The sequence below is a fragment of the Peromyscus californicus genome, unplaced genomic scaffold (assembly GCF_007827085.1).
Source record: "Peromyscus californicus insignis strain IS unplaced genomic scaffold, ASM782708v3 Scaffold_13__1_contigs__length_99412109, whole genome shotgun sequence".
Lineage (NCBI taxonomy): Eukaryota > Metazoa > Chordata > Mammalia > Rodentia > Cricetidae > Peromyscus > Peromyscus californicus.
In genome coordinates, this window is record NW_026294424.1 from 98,392,889 (window position 1) to 98,413,208 (window position 20,320).

Genomic DNA, 20,320 nt, shown 5'->3' on the forward strand with positions numbered 1-20,320 from the left:
ATTTGAGGTCAGTCTGTTCTACAGAGTGAGTTCCAGGACAGCCAGGGCTACACAGAGAAACCTTGTCTCAAAAGAAAAAAAATAAGAGAGAGAGAGAGAGAGAGAGAGAGAGAGAGAGAGAGAGAGAGAGAGAGAGAGAGATCTAATGAAAGGAACTCAGGTTTTGGATTTAGACAGACATACCAGGATTTGAACCCAAGTGCTGTTATTTACCAGCTCTGTGAGAAGCATGCTACTGGAGTGTACACAGAATTTTGGAAGTATTTTTCCCACTCAACATGGTCTGAAGCAGTATGGTTTCTACTCTATCCAAGAAGAGAAGTACTATATTTTTTTTAAAAAAGTTCTGATTTTGACATCCTTGAGGTCACGCAAAAACAAGAAAGAAAATGAGAAAAAGAAGCATCTACTCTATCTTTGATAAAATCATGTTCAAAGCTGGTTGGTGGTATGTGCCTGTATTCCCAGCACTCACGGGACAAAGGCAGGAGGACCCTGAGCCTGAGGACAGCTTGGGCTACAGCAAGGCCCTGCCTCAAAACAAACAAAAGTACATCAATGTAACCCTAAGCACAATAAATGAAGATGACCTCCTAAAGTCAAAGATTATGTCAGAGGCCAGAAGTAGCTGAGAGTAAACTCCTGCTAGGCATCAAAGTTGGCAGGGCACCATATAGGAATTACAGCTAAGGAGCAAAACCATCACCGTGGTAGGCAAGGTTTAAGGGATACAAGGTGTGGGAATGTCCAGAATTCCATTTGGCTTCTTCAATGCAAGGCTGAAATCCTTAAACTGTTGTCTCTGTTGGAAGCAGGCAGTTGGTGGGCTAGAGTTGGGAGGGACTGTCACGGGCAGCCCTGCAGCTGTTGGGAGACACACGGGAGGCCAAGCTGTCTCTTGGCCTCAACTTTTCTCTCTTTTTCATATATAATGCACACATGAATATGTACACACGGCTTCACTTCTAATTTGTTTTACTGCTCAGTTGTTTATGAAAGAATACAAGAAGCCAATGTAAAATAAAGAAATATCCAGAACATTGCTGTGATGAGGCAGAGCAGAAATAGTGCTATGAATTCGAAGGATTTACTGATGTCCCTTAAATAAGACCTCAAAGCATCAGAAACAATGAAACAACAGAAGGAAATGTAAAATAAGGTAATGGAACTTGGAAAAGGAAAGGAACAAAAACAGAGGAAAAAAAAAGCCACATTGTAGAGACTGGAGAGATGGGTCAGTGGTTAAGAGCACTTGCTGCTCTTACAGAGGTCCTGGGCTCAGTTTCCAGGACCACATGGTGACTCAAGCCATGACTAACACCAACCATGGGGATCTGACATCCTCTCTAGCTTCTACTGCATGTACACGGTATACATACAGACAAGCAGGCACACATACCTACCCATTTAAAAAAAAAAAAGGCACATTGTAAAAGGTAGTGCGGAGGGATAAATAAGAGAAAAAATACAGAAAGACTTATGGGGGCTATATTGAGAAAACTGGGGAAAATGGAATAGGGACTGAAAACAATGAAAAGGAATTGGAGATAAATATGTAGATGACATAGGAGATAAAAGCATGTCCATGTGTCAGAATCTGCATCTGGATCGCCCCCAAAGGCTCATGAGCCGGAAGCATGGTATCCGGCTGGTGGCCACTGGAAGGTGGGGGAAATGTCAGACGGTAAAGCTGAGCTGGGGGCTAGAGAGATGGCTCAGTGGTTAAGAGCACTGGTTGCCCTTTCAGAGGACAAGGGTTCAATTCCCAGCACCCACATGGCAGCTCATAATTGTCTGTAATGCCAGTTCCAGGGGATCCAACATCCTCACACAGACATGTATATGCAGGCAAAATGCCAATGCACATGAAATAAGAATAAACAAACAAACAAATAACGAAAAGCTGAGCTGGAGGACACCGGCCACCGGGCAGAGACTTTGAAGGGTATGCTTTGCTCTCTGCCCTTCCTTCTCTCCCACTCTTTGCTTCTTTGGCAACTATGAAGCCTCCTTCACCACAGGGTCCGCCAACATGATGCTCTACCTCCTGCCAGGCCCAAAGGAGTGAATCTTGACAGGCATGGACCACAGCCTCTGAAGCGGTGAATCACAAGAACTCTCCTTCCTTTCAGCTGTTCTTCTTGGGTGCACCGTCACCCGCCTTGACAGAAATGTGACAAGAACATACTACACGAGGGAGAACAGAAACCAGTGGGAAAGGAAACATTCAAAGTGGATTTCAAAAGCTTCATATAGGGCCAGGCAGTGTCGGTGCACAACTTTAATCCCAGTCACTTAGGAGGCAGAGGCAGGCAGATCTCTGAGTTTGAGGCCAGCCTGGTCTACAGAGTGAGTTCCAGGACAGCCAGGGATACACAGAGAAACCTTGTCTCAAAAAAACAAACAAACAGAAAAGAAGAAGAATTCAGACTATGGATATAAATGAATAAGTAAAGAAATAAGCATATAAATAAAGCATCAATCAATCCTTTGAGGACTTGTGCAAAATGATCAAAGCTCCTTCACGGGGAAGGAGTTAGAATGGGGTCAAGTGTCTCCCAGGCTACTTTTAGGGGTGGACAGCAGTAGGACAGTGCTGGAAGCTTTGGAAACGGTAGTATGATTTGCTTGTGTCTTGGTTCTTTGTAAAAGCTGATGTCAACAGTGTTTGATTGATGGCATCATTGTGACTGAACAGTATGATAATTATAGTTTGACTGGAACTTCAATAAGTACTGCATGATATCTAACCTTACTTTACACAAATTTTCTTCTGAGTAAAAAGCATCAGTGCTGGATTGATGGCTCAGCCATTGAAGGCTAGGCTCATAGCCAAAAAAGCCTCAAATGTTTCTGAACATTTAAGTTTCACAAAAGAGAGTTCTCACTAGTGTTTCTTGAAGTTATTAAGAATAAATTTCTGCCAATAAAGGGATGAATGGGAAAACGGAACATGGCAGCCAGTTGACAAGCATGTCTGGGATGAAAATCAGGCAACAAATCAGGAATTGCTCATGCAGCACCGCCAGGCCTGTGTCCACTGCTCATGCAGCACCGCCAGGCCTGTGTCCACTGCTCATGCAGCACCGCCAGGCCTGTGTCCACTGTGCGGCAGCACCACCAGGCCTGTGTCCACTGCTCATGCAGCACCGCCAGGCCTGTGTCCACTGCTCATGCAGCACCGCCAGGCCTGTGTCCACTGTGCGGCAGCACCACCAGGCCTGTGCTGTGGGATGTTCTGTATGGCAAATGTGTTGCTAATTAGTTAATAAATAAAATACTGATTGGCCATTGGCTAGGCAGGAAGTGTAGGCGGGACAAGGAGGAGAATAAAGCTGGGAAATGGAAGGCTGAGTCAGAGAGACGCTGCCAGCCGCCATGATGAGAAACAGCATGTGAAGATGCCGGTAAGCCACGAGCCATGTGGCAAGGTATAGATTAATGGAAATGGATTAATTTAAGCTGTAAGAACAGTTAGCAAGAAGCCTGCCACGGTCATACAGTTTGTACCCAGCATAAGTCTCTGTGTTTACTTGGTCGGGTCTGAGTGGCTGTGGGACTGGCGGGTGACAGAGATTTGTCCTGACTGTGGGCCAGGCAGGAAAACTCCAACTACAAATGGCGTCCAACGTGGTGGCAAGAGTTTCCACCTAAAACCTGAGAAAAGATTCTAAAACGGAGCTAAAAACAGTTCCTAATTGTCTCTCTCAAATGAGCGGCAGCTGCTGGTTTGAGCTACTGGTGGGTTCCTAGCGTGCGTGCTCGACCTGCCTATGGCGGGAATGAGGCCTTTGCAAGTGACACTTTGAGCTACATGGTGGATTTAGCCTTTGCTGGTGCAGAGCAAAAGGGGAGGTTTCTGGGCTACACGCTGCTTGGCTAAAAGCATAGACCCCCGATAGCTCCCAGAGCTGGCGGTAAACCATGGCCATGTTGGGAAGCTGAGGTGGGTGGAGCCATCAGCCACAGCTGCTGCAGTTTAAGGCAATAGATTCACAATAAGACAGATTCAGATGTAATAGTTTACAATGTGTGTAAAAGATACGTAGGCTTGAAAGAGACAAGAAAGATGATATATAGAGTTATAGAAACAAATACATAGTTTTAAAAAATAAAGTCTTTAAAGAGACAGTAAAGGTAGTATAAAAAATAAGCCACGTAAAAATGGATATTACACAGAGAATCTGCATTGTGTTGTCTTTGGGACTTTTAACTGCAGAAAAACATTTGATTGTAAAAGCTGTTGAGTTATGCCAAAATGTATATTTTAAAGGTACCTTGACTTCAAAATTTGGATATAAGGATATGTTGCTTTGGAAAGGAGATTCTGCTTTTGTTCCCACAGAAAGCCAGAGGCTATGGATTTGTTCCAGATTAAGATACATCAGATTTGACCAGCCAAGACCCCCTGAAAGGTCTCCGATGACACCATGGCCCAGATGATCCAACATCCAAAATGGTTTGAAGGCATCTGGCTCAGACAATACAGCCTCATGGACTATTCCATAATCCTAAAATTTTCTTTGTTTCCCCATAAGATACAGCGCCCCCCTCCAGCAGGAAGTAGTAAGAGAAGCTACGCCCAAATTCCCAAATTATATGTAATTTTACTTTGTTAAGGTTAAAACCTTCCTTTTTGAAAAAAAAATGGGGGAAGTGCTGTGGGATGTTCTGTATGGCAAATGTGTTGCTAATTAGTTAATAAATAAAATACTGATTGGCCATTGGCTAGGCAGGAAGTGTAGGCGGGACAAGGAGGAGAATAAAGCTGGGAAATGGAAGGCTGAGTCAGAGAGACGCTGCCAGCCGCCACGATGAGAAACAGAATGTGAAGATACCGGTAAGCCACGAGCCATGTGGCAAGGTATAGATTAATGGAAATGGATTAATTTAAGCTGTAAGAACAGTTAGCAAGAAGCCTGCCACGGTCATACAGTTTGTACCCAGCATAAGTCTCTGTGTTTACTTGGTCGGGTCTGAGTGGTTGTGGGACTGGCGGGTGACAGAGATTTGTCCTGACTGTGGGCCAGGCAGGAAAACTCCAACTACAGGCCTGTGTCCACTGCTCATGCAGCACCGCCAGACCTGTGTCCACTGCTCATGCAGCACCGCCAGGCCTGTATCCACTGTGCGGCAGCACCACCAGGCCTGTGTCCACTGTGCGGCAGTACCACCAGGCCTGTGTCCACTGCTCATGTAGCAACGCCAGGCCTGTGTCCACTGCTCATGCAGCACCACCAGGCCTGTGTCCACTGCTCATGTAGCAACGCCAGGCCTGTGTCCACTGCTCATGTAGCACCGCCAGGCCTGTGTCCACTGCTCATGCAGCACTGCCAGGCCTGTGTCCACTGTGTGGCAGCACCGCCAGGCCTGTGTCCACTGTGCGGCAGGCACTTCCCCAGGACCACACAGCATCTTTTATCTTGACAAATTCTGTGACACAGAACCTATTACCACTTCCACTGTAAAGCTAAGGAAACAGAAATGCCAGTTAAGGAACTTTTAAAAGCCAGGATCCCAACAGAGACAGTCTAGCTCTCAACCAGTCCTGTATATACTGGGAATGCTCCAGGCTCCTGACACCTGCTCTCACTACCACCTGCATTTGGTGCACTTTGCTGTGGAGACAAGGATGGTCCTAAAAGAGCGTGAGAGTCCTTCCCATGTGCAGAGCAAAGTGCTAGTACCTGGATATGTTACCTTTAGATACCAACAGCAGAAGATTTTGATATAAGCCTTTGGCTGTGTCCTGCTTTCTCCTTTGGCTCTAGTTGTAACTAAGAATGTGGAGTTCTACCTTCATAGAAGGAGTAATGCAATCTAGTCCCTGCCTCAAGTCTGGGAGGCCATGGGGGTGGAGTGACATTCAATACCCTTTTTTGGTTTGGTCAACCTCTGGAGATTTCTTAGGAAATGCAGACATCTGCATGCGTATCTGCTTGGCAGGAGACAGCCAACCATCTCACTGGCACACTTCTTCCTGATGCAGACACAAAGGTGGTGGGAACTCTGAGGCCTCACAGTATGAAGTGAAGGAAGCCTCTTCAGGAACAGTCTACAGAGGGATTTAAATCATGTAGACCACATGTTCTCTGACCACAAATGAATAAATATATTGGAGGGAAAACAAAGGTCATTAAAGACCCATAGTTCGCCAAGCATGGTGGCGCACGTCTTTAATCCCAGTTCTTGGGAGGCAGAGGCAGGTGTATCTCTGTGAGTTCAAGGTCAGCCTGGTATATAAAATGAGTTCCAGGAGAGCCAGGACTGTTATACAGAGAAATCCTGTTTCAACAAAACAGACCCATAGTTCAAATATAGCCCAATGCAAAAATAAGTAAGTAAATAAATGAATAAATAAATATTGAAAAAAGAGAGATGAAAATAAAATTTACTGAAGGGTTATGTAGGGAGAAGTAAAGGAAGACGGGCGTTCAGAGTAAGAGTTCATCACAGGAACCTGGGCTACAAGGTGACTTCTAGGCTAGCCTGGACTAGAATGAGACCCTACTTTTAAACAGGAGGGGGAAGATGAAGAGGAAGAGGAAAAGGAAGGAGAAAAGGAGAGGAGGGAGAAAGGAGGAAGAAGAAATCTAAAAGGAAACTCCAAGGCACATTCCTGAATAATTGGAGTTGAGGTAGAATTCAAAATGAAAATGCAAAATATTCAGAATGGAACAACAATTAAAACTTGTAGGATACAAGTAGCATTTCTTAGAGGGGAATTTACAGCTTTAAATGCAAGGCTGAAAAAACATGAAACTACACTTAAGCATTAAAGATGCTCAAACTTAAGGCTTAAACTACGCTAAGCCTAAAGAGGCTCACAAAACCCCATGGCAGCAGAATAAATTCCTCAAGATGCAGAGGTACAGGAGCAAAGAAATAACAAGTACAGGAAAACCCAGGATTACCCAAAGCTCCATCTTTAAAAACTTAAAGAAGACGGGCGGCGGCGGCGGCGGCGGCGGCGGCGGCGGCGGCGGCGGCGGCGGCGGCGGCGGCGGCGCACGCCTTTAATCCCAGCACTCGAGAGGCAGAGCCAGGCGGATCTCTGTGAGTTCGAGGCCTGCCTGGACTACCAAGTGAGTTCCAGGAAAGGCTCAAAGCTACACAGAGAAACCCTGTCTCGAAAAACCAAAAAAAAAAAAACTTAAAGAAGTCTTAGCAAGACTGACCATGAATACAGGAGAGGAGGCAGGAACAGCACCAACAGGGAAGCGCTGGGTAGCAGTTGTGAAAAATACACACGACTTTACGGCAATATATTTGAACAATTTTTTAGAAAAATATAAATAACAAAAACAATGCCAGAAGAAGCAGCAAAGCTGAACAAAATTAATAAATCATTTAAGAAAATCTGTCCTAGACAGGTTCCCACTCCGTAATCCAGGCTGACCTGGAACTAAGTAAATACCCAGGCTTGGACATGGGGCAATCCTCCTGCACTGGCCTCCCAAGTGCTAGGGCTATAGGCTGGCAGTGTCTCTCTGACTCAGCCTTCCACTTCCCAGCTTTATTCTCCTCCTTGTCCCGCCTATACTTCCTGCCTGGCCACTGGCCAATCAGTGATTTATTTATTGACCAATCAGCAACACACTTGACATACAGACCATCCCACAGCAGATACACTTGTATGAAGACACCACGAGAAACCTTATTACTTTGTACCTAGCCACATAGATGCATATGCTTGAATACTTGGTCCTCGGCTGGTTGAATTGTTTGGGAAAGATTAGGAAGTGTGTCTGTGTTGGAAGAGGTGTGTCACTGGGGGGGGGGTGGCTTTGACATCTCAAAGCCCATGCCATTTCCAGTTACTCGAGGATAAGACTGTAATGTTTCAGCTACTGCTCCAGCACCATGCCTGCCTTCCTAATGCCATGCTTCCAATATGAAGTCATGGACTCACCCTCTGAAACCATAAACTCCAATAAACTTGTCTATAAATTGCCTTGGTCATGTGATAAGTGTGTCTTATTACATCAATAAAAAGGTAACTAAGAAACTACCCTAAGAAGTTAATGAAAAGAAGAAAGACACACACAGACCTGAACCAATAGTGAAGTGTTTGCCTAGCATGTATGAGGGGTCATTTCCAATACTGCATACCCAACAAAACTGTATTAGTAACCAAAACTCTTTCTTTTGCTCCAAAGAAAACAAGGTCGAGGAGATCCTCTGTCTGTTGCCACAAAGTTTTGTTTGCGGGCACGGAAAATGGAGCCCGGAACAGTCAGCCTCCAGAGCCTGTGCTTTTAACCAGCAAGGTAAAGAGCCAGGCTGACAAACTGGACTGGAACTAACACAGCAGGTTTAAGGCTGACTCAGTCAGACGCCCCTCCTAGAGTCTCCACAGAAGGTCTCTGGTCACCTCCCTCCCTCCCTTCACACAAGCCACCTGAGATGGAGCCACAAGTCCCATGTTTTCTTTTCAGGGCTTTCTGCCATGCCTGACATCATCATCAAATACAGATAGAAGTACCTGAGGAACACATGCTGCAATTTCCCCTAGGCACAGCGTATTCTATCATAGAGAACTTCTGGGGCAGCTGCCTCCTCCTGCTGTCCTGACCTTCAATTCTCCAATCCCAAGGTAAAAAATTGCCCTTTCTGAACACTTCCCTTTCCAAATGAATAATCGCCACATGCTCCTGGGCCTATATCCTTCCTCCCCTTTTTACTTGCATCCCCAAATCTAATATCATTTGCAGCCTGGCTATCTTGTCTACTGGAACATAAGATAACTTAAAGGCACAAACTGTCTCGGGCATCTCTGAAGTACCCCCGCCCTTGGAGTACACTGCACAGTCCTGGAAGTACTCAGCAAACGTTTGTTTAGTTTCCAACATAAAGAATGTAGTAATTTTGACTTTAAAATTCCATGGAAGTCAAAGGCAGGGGTGTCCCTGCAGTCCCAGCTGTTCCCTGAGGAGTTCAAGTGAACAGCTGAGAATGGACAATATAGTTGTATTCCCTTTTTAAAAAATTACTAAGAAAAATTTATTACTTTCCCATAATATCTAAGTTCCTTTTTGTTTTCTTAGTACAAAGTCTCTCATTAGTAAGTCACTGAGCAGCGACTAGTCCAGTATTCAGCTGTAAGAATCAGATTTCTTGTTGTGAGCACGGGCCTCAAGCCAGTCCTGCATCAAAGGGGCAGTCACAGAGAACAGGCTCTTCAGCTTGTGGTTTCCTATCATAAATCAAAGGCAAAGTCCCATACACAGTGTGAAAAAGCAGTTGGCTTCATAAAACTACAACCACTCTAAGTAATATCTACAAAAGTGTTCAGCTGTACATCAAAATAACCAAGTTATTAGATAATTTTTAAATAATTAAAAGTCCTAAGACTAATTACTATTCTAAAAAACAGCACATTTTGCCTTTGCTTGCACATATCTCATAGTACCAAAAGAGGGCACTATTTACCTTTCTTTTTATAAAAACCACTTGGCTTGAGGGATTCCTGCCCTCAACTACAGACTGGACCACAAGGGGGCAATAACAAGAAATATATGTATAGTACTTGGCTTTTAAATATTTTCAAAAATCTATGTTCTAAAAATGTACTTCAGATGTCACTTTCAGATTGCTGCTTCTTAACAAGTCTAAAAACCAAGCACACACAGAGACACACACACAAGACACAGACACATACGGGCACACATATACACAAATACAGATACACAGATACTCCCCCCGCAGAGACACAGATATAAGGCACACAGACAGACACACACCGAGACACACACACACACACACGTGCAGATGGAGAGACAGACACACACAGGCACACACACACAGAAAGCAGAGCTGGGTTTTTTCTCTAGCCTCTGTCTAAGTATTGCCAGTCTTCACCACTTCCAGTACTCTGTCTTGAGCTTTTCCATTTTTTCCTCTACTGACTTCCTCTCACACATTAAAGATGCCCAAGCAAGGCAAAGCTAAATGAAATACTGTTATGCATTACTGTCTAAACAAGAATATGGCTCCTAATGGCTTCAATTTAGTATATCTTATGATTACTGTTTTAAGTAACAAACCATTATCCTTGGGAATTGAATCTCAAAAGAGACTGATTAAATTTAGAGTCCCTGTTATCATTTAGTGCTTCTGTTTAAAAGGTATGTTCGGAGCCGGGCAGTGGTGGTGCACGCCTTTAATCCCAGCACTCAGGAGGCAGACACAGGCGGATCTCTGTGAGTTTGAGGCCAGCCTGGGCTACAGAGTGAGTTCCAGGAAAGGCTCCAAAGCTACACAGAGAAACCCTGTCTCAAAAAAAAAAAAAAAAAAAAAAAAAAGGTATGTTCCTTTTAATACTCACAGAGGCCCACTAAAGTGTGCCAGGGGCACACTTCAAGAACTACAGATAGGACCCTGAACTCCCATCAGAGGAGCCAGTCAGAGGACTCAGGATGGAACTCTATGGTCCTGAGAAATGCACAGAAGAGAAGTACTTCTCCTGCTCCAGCTAATGAAACAGGGAATGTCTAGGAAATCCTGCCTACAGAGTCCAATCACACAAGATTTCTGTATGGTTGGGCACCAAACTGGATTGACTGAAATATAAAGCAGTTAGGGAATTAGAATTATTATTAGTGGACAGGGAGCCTAACTGGAGAAGGAGAGGCTCCTTCTGACCAGGGTTAGTGGTTGCTCTTATTTTTTAGAAGTGGCTTCCCTACTGTGACTCCAGATCCTTCCCATTCTGTAAGGCTCTGGGAAGTTTTGTTTTGATGGGTGTTACTATGCAGCCCTGGCTGTCCTGGAACTTGCTATATAAACCAGTCTGGACTTCAGCTCACAGACATCTACTGCCTCTGCCTCCCAAGAGGTACTACCTTCTCTATAAGCTTTTCTTTACCATTTTATCTACAATGGTCTCTCTGTCCGCAAAGCCTTCTTTCTTTAGATTTTTTTTTTTTTTTTTAACCGGAGCTGAGGACCGAACCCAGGGCCTTGCGCTTGTTAGGCAAGTGCTCTACCACTGAGCTAAATCCCCAACCCCTTCTTTCTTTAGATTTTTATAGTACAACTATTTGTAGTATAAACTTAACCTGATGTGATGGTCTTTTGTTGCTGAAGTTTGGTACTTGAGACAGGGTCTCATGTAGCCTAGGCTGGCCTCAAATTCACTATGGAGCCAAGTATATAGACTTCCTATTCTTCTGCCTTCACTCTCCAAGTGCTTTTTAAAATATATTTTATTTGTTATTTGAGAGGGGGGTAGGTGCATGAGCACCATGGCAATTGTGTGAAGGTCAGAAGATAACTGTGAATTCAATTCTCCCCTCCCATCTTTCCATGAGTCCCAGAGATTGAACTCAGGTTCTTTTTTTTTTTTTTTAATTAATTTATTTTTATTTCATGTACATTGGTGTTTTGCCATGGGTGTTGAGTCTCTAGGAACTGGAGTTACAGACAGTTGTGAGCTGCCATGTGGGTGCTGGGAACTGAACCAGGGTCCTCTGGAAGAGCAGTCAGTGCTCTTGACCTTTGAGCCATCTCTCCAACCCCTGAACTCAGATTCTTAGGCCTACAAGGATAGTACTTTCCCCACTGAATTATCCCCCCCCTTGCTGTGGGATGTTCTGTATGGCAAATGTGTTGCTGATTAGTCATTAAATAAAACACTGATTGGCCATTGGCTAGGCAGGAAGTGTAGGCGGGACAAGGAGGAGAATAAAGCTGGGAAGTGGAAGGCTGAGTCAGAGAGACACTGCCAGCCGCCACGATGACAAACAGCATGTGAAGATGCCGGTAAGCCACAAGCCATGTGGCAAGGTATAGATTAATGGAAATGGATTAATTTAAGCTGTAAGAACAGTTAGCAAGAAGCCTGCCACGGCCATACAGTTTGTAACCAATATAAGTGTCTGTGTTTACTTGGTCGGGTCTGAGTGTCTGTGGGCTGGCAGGTGAGAGAGTTTGTCCTGACTGTGGGCCAGGCAGGAAAACTCTAGCTACAAATGGCGTCCAACGTGGTGGCAAGAGTTTCCACCTAAAAACTGAGAAAAAAGATTCTAAAACGGAGCTAAAAACAGTTCCTAATTGTCTCTCTCAAATGAGCGGCAGCTGCTGGTTTGAGCTACTGGTGGGTTCCTTGCATGCGAGCTCAACCTGCCATATGGCGGGAGTGGGGCCTTTGCAAGTGGCACTTTGAGCTGCATGGTGGATTTAGCCTTTGCTGGTGCAGAGCAAAAGGGGAGGTTTCTGGGCTACACGCTGCTTGGCTAAAAGCATAGACCCCCGATAGCTCCCAGAGCTGGCGGTAAACCATGGCCATGTTGGGAAGCTGAGGTGGGTGGATCCAGCAGCCACAGCTGCTGCAGTTTAAGGCAATAGATTCACAATAAGACAGATTCAGATGTAATAGTTTACAATGTGTGTAAAAGATACGTAGGCTTGAAAGAGACAAAAAAAGGTGATATATACAGTATAGAAACAAATACATGGTTTTAAAAAATAAAGTATTTAAAGAGACAATAAAATTAATATAAAAAGTAAGCCACGTGAAGATGAATATTACACAGAAAATCTGGATTGTGTTCTCTTTGGGATTTTTAACTGCAGAAAAACATTTGATTGTAAAAGCTGTTGAGTTATGCCAAAATGTATATTTTAAAGATACCTTGACTTCAAAATTTGGATATAAGGATATGTTGCTTTGGAAAAGAGTCTCTTTTGTTTCCACAGAAAGCCAGAGGCTATGGATTTGTTCAAGATTAAGATACATCAGGTTTGACCAGCCAAGACCTCCTGAAAGGTCTCCGATGACACCATGGCCCAGATGATGCAACATCCAGAACGGTTTGAAGGCATCTAGCTCAGACGATACAGCCTCATGGACTATTCCATAATCCTAAAATTTTCTTTGTTTCCCCATAAGATACAGCGCCCCCCTCCAGCAGGAAGTAGTAAGAGAAGCTACGCCCAAATTCCCAAATTGTATGTAATTTTACTTTGTTAAGGTTAAAACCTTCCTTTTTGGAAAAAAAAAAAAGGGGGGGGGAAGTGCTGTGGGATGTTCTGTACGGCAAATGTGTTGCTGATTAGTCATTAAATAAAACACTGATTGGCCATTGGCTAGGCAGGAAGTGTATGCGGGACAAGGAGGAGAATAAAGCTGGGAAGTGGAAGGCTGAGTCAGAGAGACACTGCCAGCCGCCACGATGACAAACAGCATGTGAAGATGCCGGTAAGCCACAAGCCATGTGGCAAGGTATAGATTAATGGAAATGGATTAATTTAAGCTGTAAGAACAGTTAGCAAGAAGCCTGCCACGGCCATACAGTTTGTAACCAATATAAGTGTCTGTGTTTACTTGGTCGGGTCTGAGGGTCTGTGGGCTGGCAGGTGAGAGAGTTTGTCCTGACTGTGGGCCAGGCAGGAAAACTCTAGCTACACCCCCTCCCCACCTAAACTCCACTTTTAAACTAGGGTCTTACTGTACCTCAGGCTAGCTCAAATTTGAAATCATCTTGCCCCAGTAATTAGTCCTGAGATTACAGGGGGTGCCACCATACCTGACTATGATTCAGTTTGGCTAGTCTACAGTTGCTAGTTATTAACGCAGTCTGGGTGTTGCTGTGAAGGTTTGTTGTAGGTAAGTCCATCATCATTTGACCTTGGGATATTGTTCTAGCTAACTAGAGTGTTCCTGACTCAGTCAAATGAAGGGACTTAAAAGCAATTCTGCACCTTCTGTGATGAGCAAGTTCTGCCTGTGAACAGCATTTTCAGTCCACACCTGAATTCCAGCCTGCCCTTCCTCACAGTCCACCCTATGGGTTTTGTTTGTTTACTTTTGAAACAGAGTTTCATCCATCCCAGGCTCAGTTCAGTCTACTTAAGTAAAAGAACAGCAGTTGTAGTAATATACAAGAGAGAGACAATCCTCTTAGATGCCACATTTCAAAATAAGGATGACTGGGACAGATTAAGGTGTATACATTGCTGAAAATTTTGAAAAACCAGGCAACTCCTTAGGCAAATACTGCACAACTAAACCACTGGAGGACAAACCTAAAATGTGTTACATTTTAAGGCAGTGAGGGGCTGGTTCAGATTTTTTCTACATATATATTGTTAGAATTTTAATATATGCATGAATAGTTTTTTCTTTTCTTATTTTTATTTTATTTTTTATTTTTCGAGAAAGAGTTTCTCTGTGTAACAGTCCTGGCTGTCCTGGAACTCGCTTCGTAATTCAGGCTGGCCTCGAACTCACAGAGATCCGCCTGCCTCTCTCCGCCTTCCAAGTGCTGGGATTAAAGGCGTGCGCCACAATTGACTGGCTGCTGCTGCTGCTTCTTTTTTTTTTTTTTTAACTTTCAACTTTTAAAACATTTAAGATATGTCTCTCAAATAACAGTTATTTGTTATTTGTTTTTGTTTTGAGGCAGGGTCTCACTTTGTATCTCAGGCTGCCCCTGAATTGGCTACACACTCTACATTGATCCTTCTAAGTGCTCCAACTACAGGCCAACGCTATGACATTGAACTTTAGATTTTTGATTTTTAGAATATAGCCAACAAACTTTGTACTGAAAATACCTGGTCCATTTACATTTAATGTAATTACCAACAGCAAAATTAAATATACTGCAGATGATCCCATAGTGAGCCACACAAAACTCCTTCTTCAGTACTTGAGCAGTTAACCAAACAGCTGCTGGAGTACAGGTAGTAACTTCTCTGTTCTATGACCTGCTTTCAGCTAGAGTGGGCCTTTGCTCACTCTACACCTCTTTATGAGGATGGAACTGAAAGGTTTACAACAAGCCCCCACGGTCAGGCGTGTTCGCATATGCCCGACGGACACTTCCACCTAGCCAGTTCCAGGTCAGGATAGCCATTTCCGGGTCAGGGCATCTCGTGTGACCAAGATCCGTGACGTTCCATTGGCTACGTAGGCGCGCAACGTGGCCATGTGATCTATGCGCTTGCGTGTAGTAGTGACGCTGATCTGTCCACGCCCAGCCTTTAAAATCCGGCGCCATGTTCCCGGTTCCTTCTTCTTCTTCTTCCTCCTCCTTCTCCACACACGTGTTTCCTGCAGGCCTGTTCACTCTCTGTCCCTTTACCTTTAATAAAACTCTTGTTAGCGGATTGTGTCGTGTTTCGTGGCATTTCCTTGCAGGGTAAGAACACAACGCAGCCAGCCGAAAAACTAACATTTTGGTGCCGAAACCGAGCGGGCGCTTCCGGACGCCCTGCGCCTGGAAACCCGTAAGCCGGGGACTGCAACACTCTGCTCCATACGCGACAGATCGCTCTCCATTTTGCCTGACCGCAAAAATTCCATGCAACACCGCTTTCTCCAATTGGTGAGTCCCCCCCATTTTTCGGCCAGTGTAAACGGTTTCCTGAATCTGTGAGAACAACCGGTACCTCACAAGTATTCTTGAGACCGGGGGAACCCCCGGCCACGGTCTTCATTGGCTGCAGTCGGCCCCTATCGCAGGCCTGAGATTTCTAGCCCTCTCCCACGTCTGCAGCCTGAGATATTTCTCGCGTTGGGACCACCGCCGTTGGGTGCGTCCTGGGGTCCACGTGGGGCCGACACGTTCATCCGACTTGACGAAGCGGCAGACGCTGTCCGGATTCCCGGGGAATCCTTTCCTCACGTGGCAGGGGCCCCTGCTTCTGTGGCTGACGAGCCAAGGAGCAGCTTGTGCCCGGGATCCGTCCTTGGCCTTGGGGACGCCTGGGGCCTTGGCTCTGGATCAAGTTTGTTTTTTTATCTTTTTTATTTTTCTGCCTCTCCGCTGCAGACATGGGAAACAAGGCTTCCAACCCTGTTAGTCCTTCCTCTCCGTTAGGCTGTCTTGTTGAAGCTTCAAAACCTCTCAGCTTAATGCCTTACATAAAGATTCCTAAGCTAACTGGTCTATGTTCTAAAAAATGGCCAAAGTATGCTTTAGAAAACAAAAAATGGCCGCCGAGCGGCTCCTTAGATCCCAATATTTTACGGGAGTTATCTAATTACTGTCGACGTTCAGGCAGATGGAAAGAGTTGCCCTATGGCATAGCGTTTTTCTTTCTCAGTGCTAAACCGTCTCTTCTGGATTCCTTCTCTCCTGCTCATGTGCTCCTGGCTATGCCTGAACCGGAGGATTCTCTGACTCTGGAATCTCTGACTCTAGATCCTGCTAACGAACCTCCACCTATTCGACCTCCAGCTCCAACTCCTAGAACAACTGTTCCTTCTGCTCCCCTTCCAGATTCTTCTTCTAAAGCTGCTCCTTCCTCGGCAGCAGCCGGTTCCAAAGGCCCTGCCCTAGCTCCAAACTTCACTCCTCCTATCACCCACTCTCGGACTGCTAAATTGCCGGATTCCAGCCATCCAAAACCTTCCACTGTTCTCCCTTTGCGAGAGGTGACTGGTGTGGATGGACTGATTAAAGTTCATGTTCCATTCTCTCTAGCAGAACTCTCTCAGATAGAAAGTAAGCTGGGTTCTTATACTTCTAATTCTGCTGCCTTTATTAAACAGTTTCAATATATAACTCAACCTTATAGTCTCACCTTTCATGATATATTCATGATACTTTCTAATAACTTACTACCTGAGGAGCGCAGGCGGGTTTGGGAGCAGGCTAGGATTCACGCAGACGAAATTCATCAAACTAACCTCTCACACCTGCCAGGAGCTGAGGCGGTTCCTGACCGAGAGCCACGCTGGGATTATAACACCCAGGGTGGCTATCTAGCCAGAGATAGGTTTATTACCTGTCTCCTGACAGGTCTCCGTAAGGCTGCCCTAAAACCAGTAAACTATGAAAAACTAAAAATGGTTATTCAAGATAAGGACGAAAATCCATCTCATTTCCTAGAGCAGCTCACCAAGGCTCTACTTCAGTTCACTAGCTTAGACCCGGAGAGCCCTGAGGGCAGGCAGCTGCTAATAACCCATTTTGTCTCACAGAGCTTCTCTAACATTAGGGATAAACTTAAACGTTTGGAGAACGGCCCTCTGACTCCACAGGCAGATGTGCTGGTGATAGCGTTTAAGGTGTACCATGGTAGAGATGAAAAAGCCCATAAAAGGAGCTGCCAGATGCTGGCAAGCACTGTCCGACCGGCTCCCCAAAAGCCGTCTGGTCCCTGCTTCAAGTGTGGGAGAGAAGGCCATTGGGCCCAGGCTTGCACCGCCGGCCCACGAAGGGCACTGACAAAGCCTTGTCCAAAGTGTTGCCAAAAGGGTCACTGGTCAGCTGACTGTCCTAATGTCCCAAGCGACATAGGAACGCCAGATGAAGACCACCCTCCAGCTGATTTTGTAGGCTTGGCTTACAGCGAGGACTGCTGCTGCCTGGTTTCCGCCCCGGCCACTCCCATCTCACACAGGGAACCTAGGGTAATTATAAAGGTCAATGGGCGCCCCATCTCGTTCCTTTTGGACACCGGAGCTACCTACTCTGTCCTGAGAGAGTTTTGGGGCCCACCTCTCCTGCTCGTCTCCCTATTGTCGGGGTTGGGGACAGCCTTATCTACCTCATCAGACACCACCACTCAGTTACATTTTCAGAGGCATCCCTCTCACACACACATTCTTAGTGGTGCCAAGCTGCCCTGTACCTTTAATGGGGAGGGATCTTCTAGCTAAGGTAGGAGCATCCATTTCTTTCGCTCCACACATTCGCCTCATCCCAGACGCGCCAGCAGCTCCTTTACTTCTTCTCCTAGCCATTCACTCTTCTGACTCTAACAATTCCTTTCCCCTACCAGTCTGTCAGGTAGACACAGTCTCTCAGGTAGTCACACAGAGCTGGAGGCAAAAAGGACCATCAAAAATATCCAGGCGGTAAGGAATAATGTAATACAATAATCTATCATTGTTCAATACTCACCAACTGATCACCTGCATTTCCTAAATGCTAACCTAATAAGGGAAACCGGTGCCTTAAATAAACTACCTCTAATAAGGCTTGTCTCAGATAGAAATTAAGCAGAGTACTAAGGCCAGATCTACCTCAGGTAAATATCGCATGTCTCTATCTGGACAGGCCAGATCTACCTCAGACAAATGCCAACTCCAAAATAAAATAATAATGATTCTTTCTCTCTAAGCTTTTTCTATGTCAACAGTATCTTGTCAAACACAAGGTTCCCAGCCACAGCACGGATGGACAGCTGCAGAACGAGGGGACAGCAGAACTTCATTCCAGGACCTGCCCACCATCATCCCAGGACTTCACAAGATACCCTCTCATCCCCCTGCCCCCCAAGAGCCAACCAACGCCCACTTTTCAGCTGGAAGCAGTCTTTGAGAGAAACGTCGCCCCCATACCCAGTCAACCACAATTTTTTTTCTTTTTTAAAAAAGGAAGAGTCAGGGATGAAAGGTTTACAACAAGCCCCCACGGTCAGGCGTGTTCGCATATGCCCGACGGACACTTCCACCTAGCCAGTTCCAGGTCAGGATAGCCATTTCCGGGTCAGGGCATCTCGCGTGACCAAGATCCGTGACGTTCCATTGGCTACGTAGGCGCGCAACGTGGCCATGTGATCTACGCGCTTGCGTGTAGTAGTGACGCTGATCTGTCCACGCCCAGCCTTTAAAATCCGGCGCCATGTTCCCGGTTCCTTCTTCTTCTTCCTCCTTCTTCTCCACACACGTGTTTCCTGCAGGCCTGTTCACTCTCTGTCCCTTTACCTTTAATAAAACTCTTGTTAGCGGATTGTGTCGTGTTTCGTGGCATTTCCTTGCAGGGTAAGAACACAACGCAGCCGAAAAACTAACAGGAACTCTATGTCCACAAACAGGCCAGTAAAAGGGTTAAAGGGCTGGATGGACATTTGCAAGGTCATCCCAGCTCCAGAGTTCCGTGTGTGTGTGTGTGTGTGTGTGTGTGTGTGTGTGTGTGTCACACACCTGTCACACACGCACAGGTGCATACTTTTGGAGGCCAGAAAACTACCTCAAGTTTTATTCCTCAGGAGCCAAATGCAAAGTAACTACATTAAAAAAAAAAGCTGTAAGAAAATGATGCACTTTAGACTTAAAAGTGTGGGTATGCCTGCATACAGAGACCATCAGTGATATTAGATGTCTTCTTCTATCATTCCCTACCTTATTTGATCTCACGGGTTAGCTAGACTGACTGGCCATCGAGCACCTGAGTCCTATCTCTGCCTCCCTGACTGAGATTTTAGGCCTGCATCTCTGTGCATGGCTTTCTATGTTGGTGTTGTGGATCCAAACTCAAGAACTTTACCCACTGAGCCATCTCCCAGCCTGGTAACTTATTTCACTACATTTACTTATTTTCATCTCTGTTCAACTATCGGCTCTGTAAGAGCAATATATACTGTTCCTGTTGTATACGCACACTGAGGCAACTGGCCTGGGTAAAGTGACACCCACTAATTACAGAACCTTTAATGACTTACAACTACTGGAATTGTAGCTAGAGTTTTCCTGCCTGGCCCACAGTCAGGACAAATCTCTCTAACCTGCCAGTCCCACAGCCGTCAGACCCAACCAAGTAAACACAGACACTTATATTGGTTACAAACTGTATGGCCATGGCAGGCTTCTTGCTAACTGTTCTTACAGCTTAAATTAATCCATTTCCATTAATCTATACCTTGCCACATGGCTTGTGGCTTACCGGCATCTTCACATGCTGTTTGTCATCGTGGCGGCTGGCAGTGTCTCTCTGACTCAGCCTTCCACTTCCCAGCTTTATTCTCCTCCTTGTCCCGCCTACACTTCCTGCCTAGCCAATGGCCAATCAGTGTTTTATTTATTGACTAATTAGCAACACATTTGCCATACAGAACATCCCACAGCACTGGAATCTTAAGAATTAGTCCTCCTTCTCCTCTTCCTCCTTCTTCCTTTTCTTCTCTTCCTCTTCTTTTGAGATAGTTTCTCATCACGTATCCCAGTCTTGCATTGAACTTACGATCCTCCTGCCTCAGTCTCCATCATGCTCAGCAGTCACAAGCCATTATTATTAAAAATAAAGCTGTATGATGGGGCCAGCAAGATAGGTTTAGAAAGTGGGTAAAAGTGCTTGGCAAATAACTCTGATGATCTACGTTCAATCCCAGAACACATGTGAAATGCCAGATGCAGCAGCTCACACATCAGTTACCTCAGCACTCCTAAGGTGAGCTAAGAAAGAACAAGGAGAATTAGCCAGAAACTCACACAGACAGCACAGCATAGAGCAATGGCAGAAACAGGAACACGGAGGAAGGAGAAAACTGAAAGTCGTCCTCTGACATTCAAAGCCACATGCTTGCACACATGTACGTGTGTGTGTGTGTGTGTGTGTGTGTGTGTGTGTGTGTGTGTGTGCTC

At 45.3% G+C, this 20,320-nt stretch overlaps 1 protein-coding gene across 3 annotated transcripts in view; it reads right to left on the reverse strand.

Annotated features, from left to right (window-relative positions):
- Dipk1a (divergent protein kinase domain 1A) overlaps positions 1-20,320 on the reverse strand; it is a 99,054-nt gene that overhangs the window by 7,565 nt on the left and 71,169 nt on the right. The gene's annotated exons all lie outside the window — the stretch shown is intronic.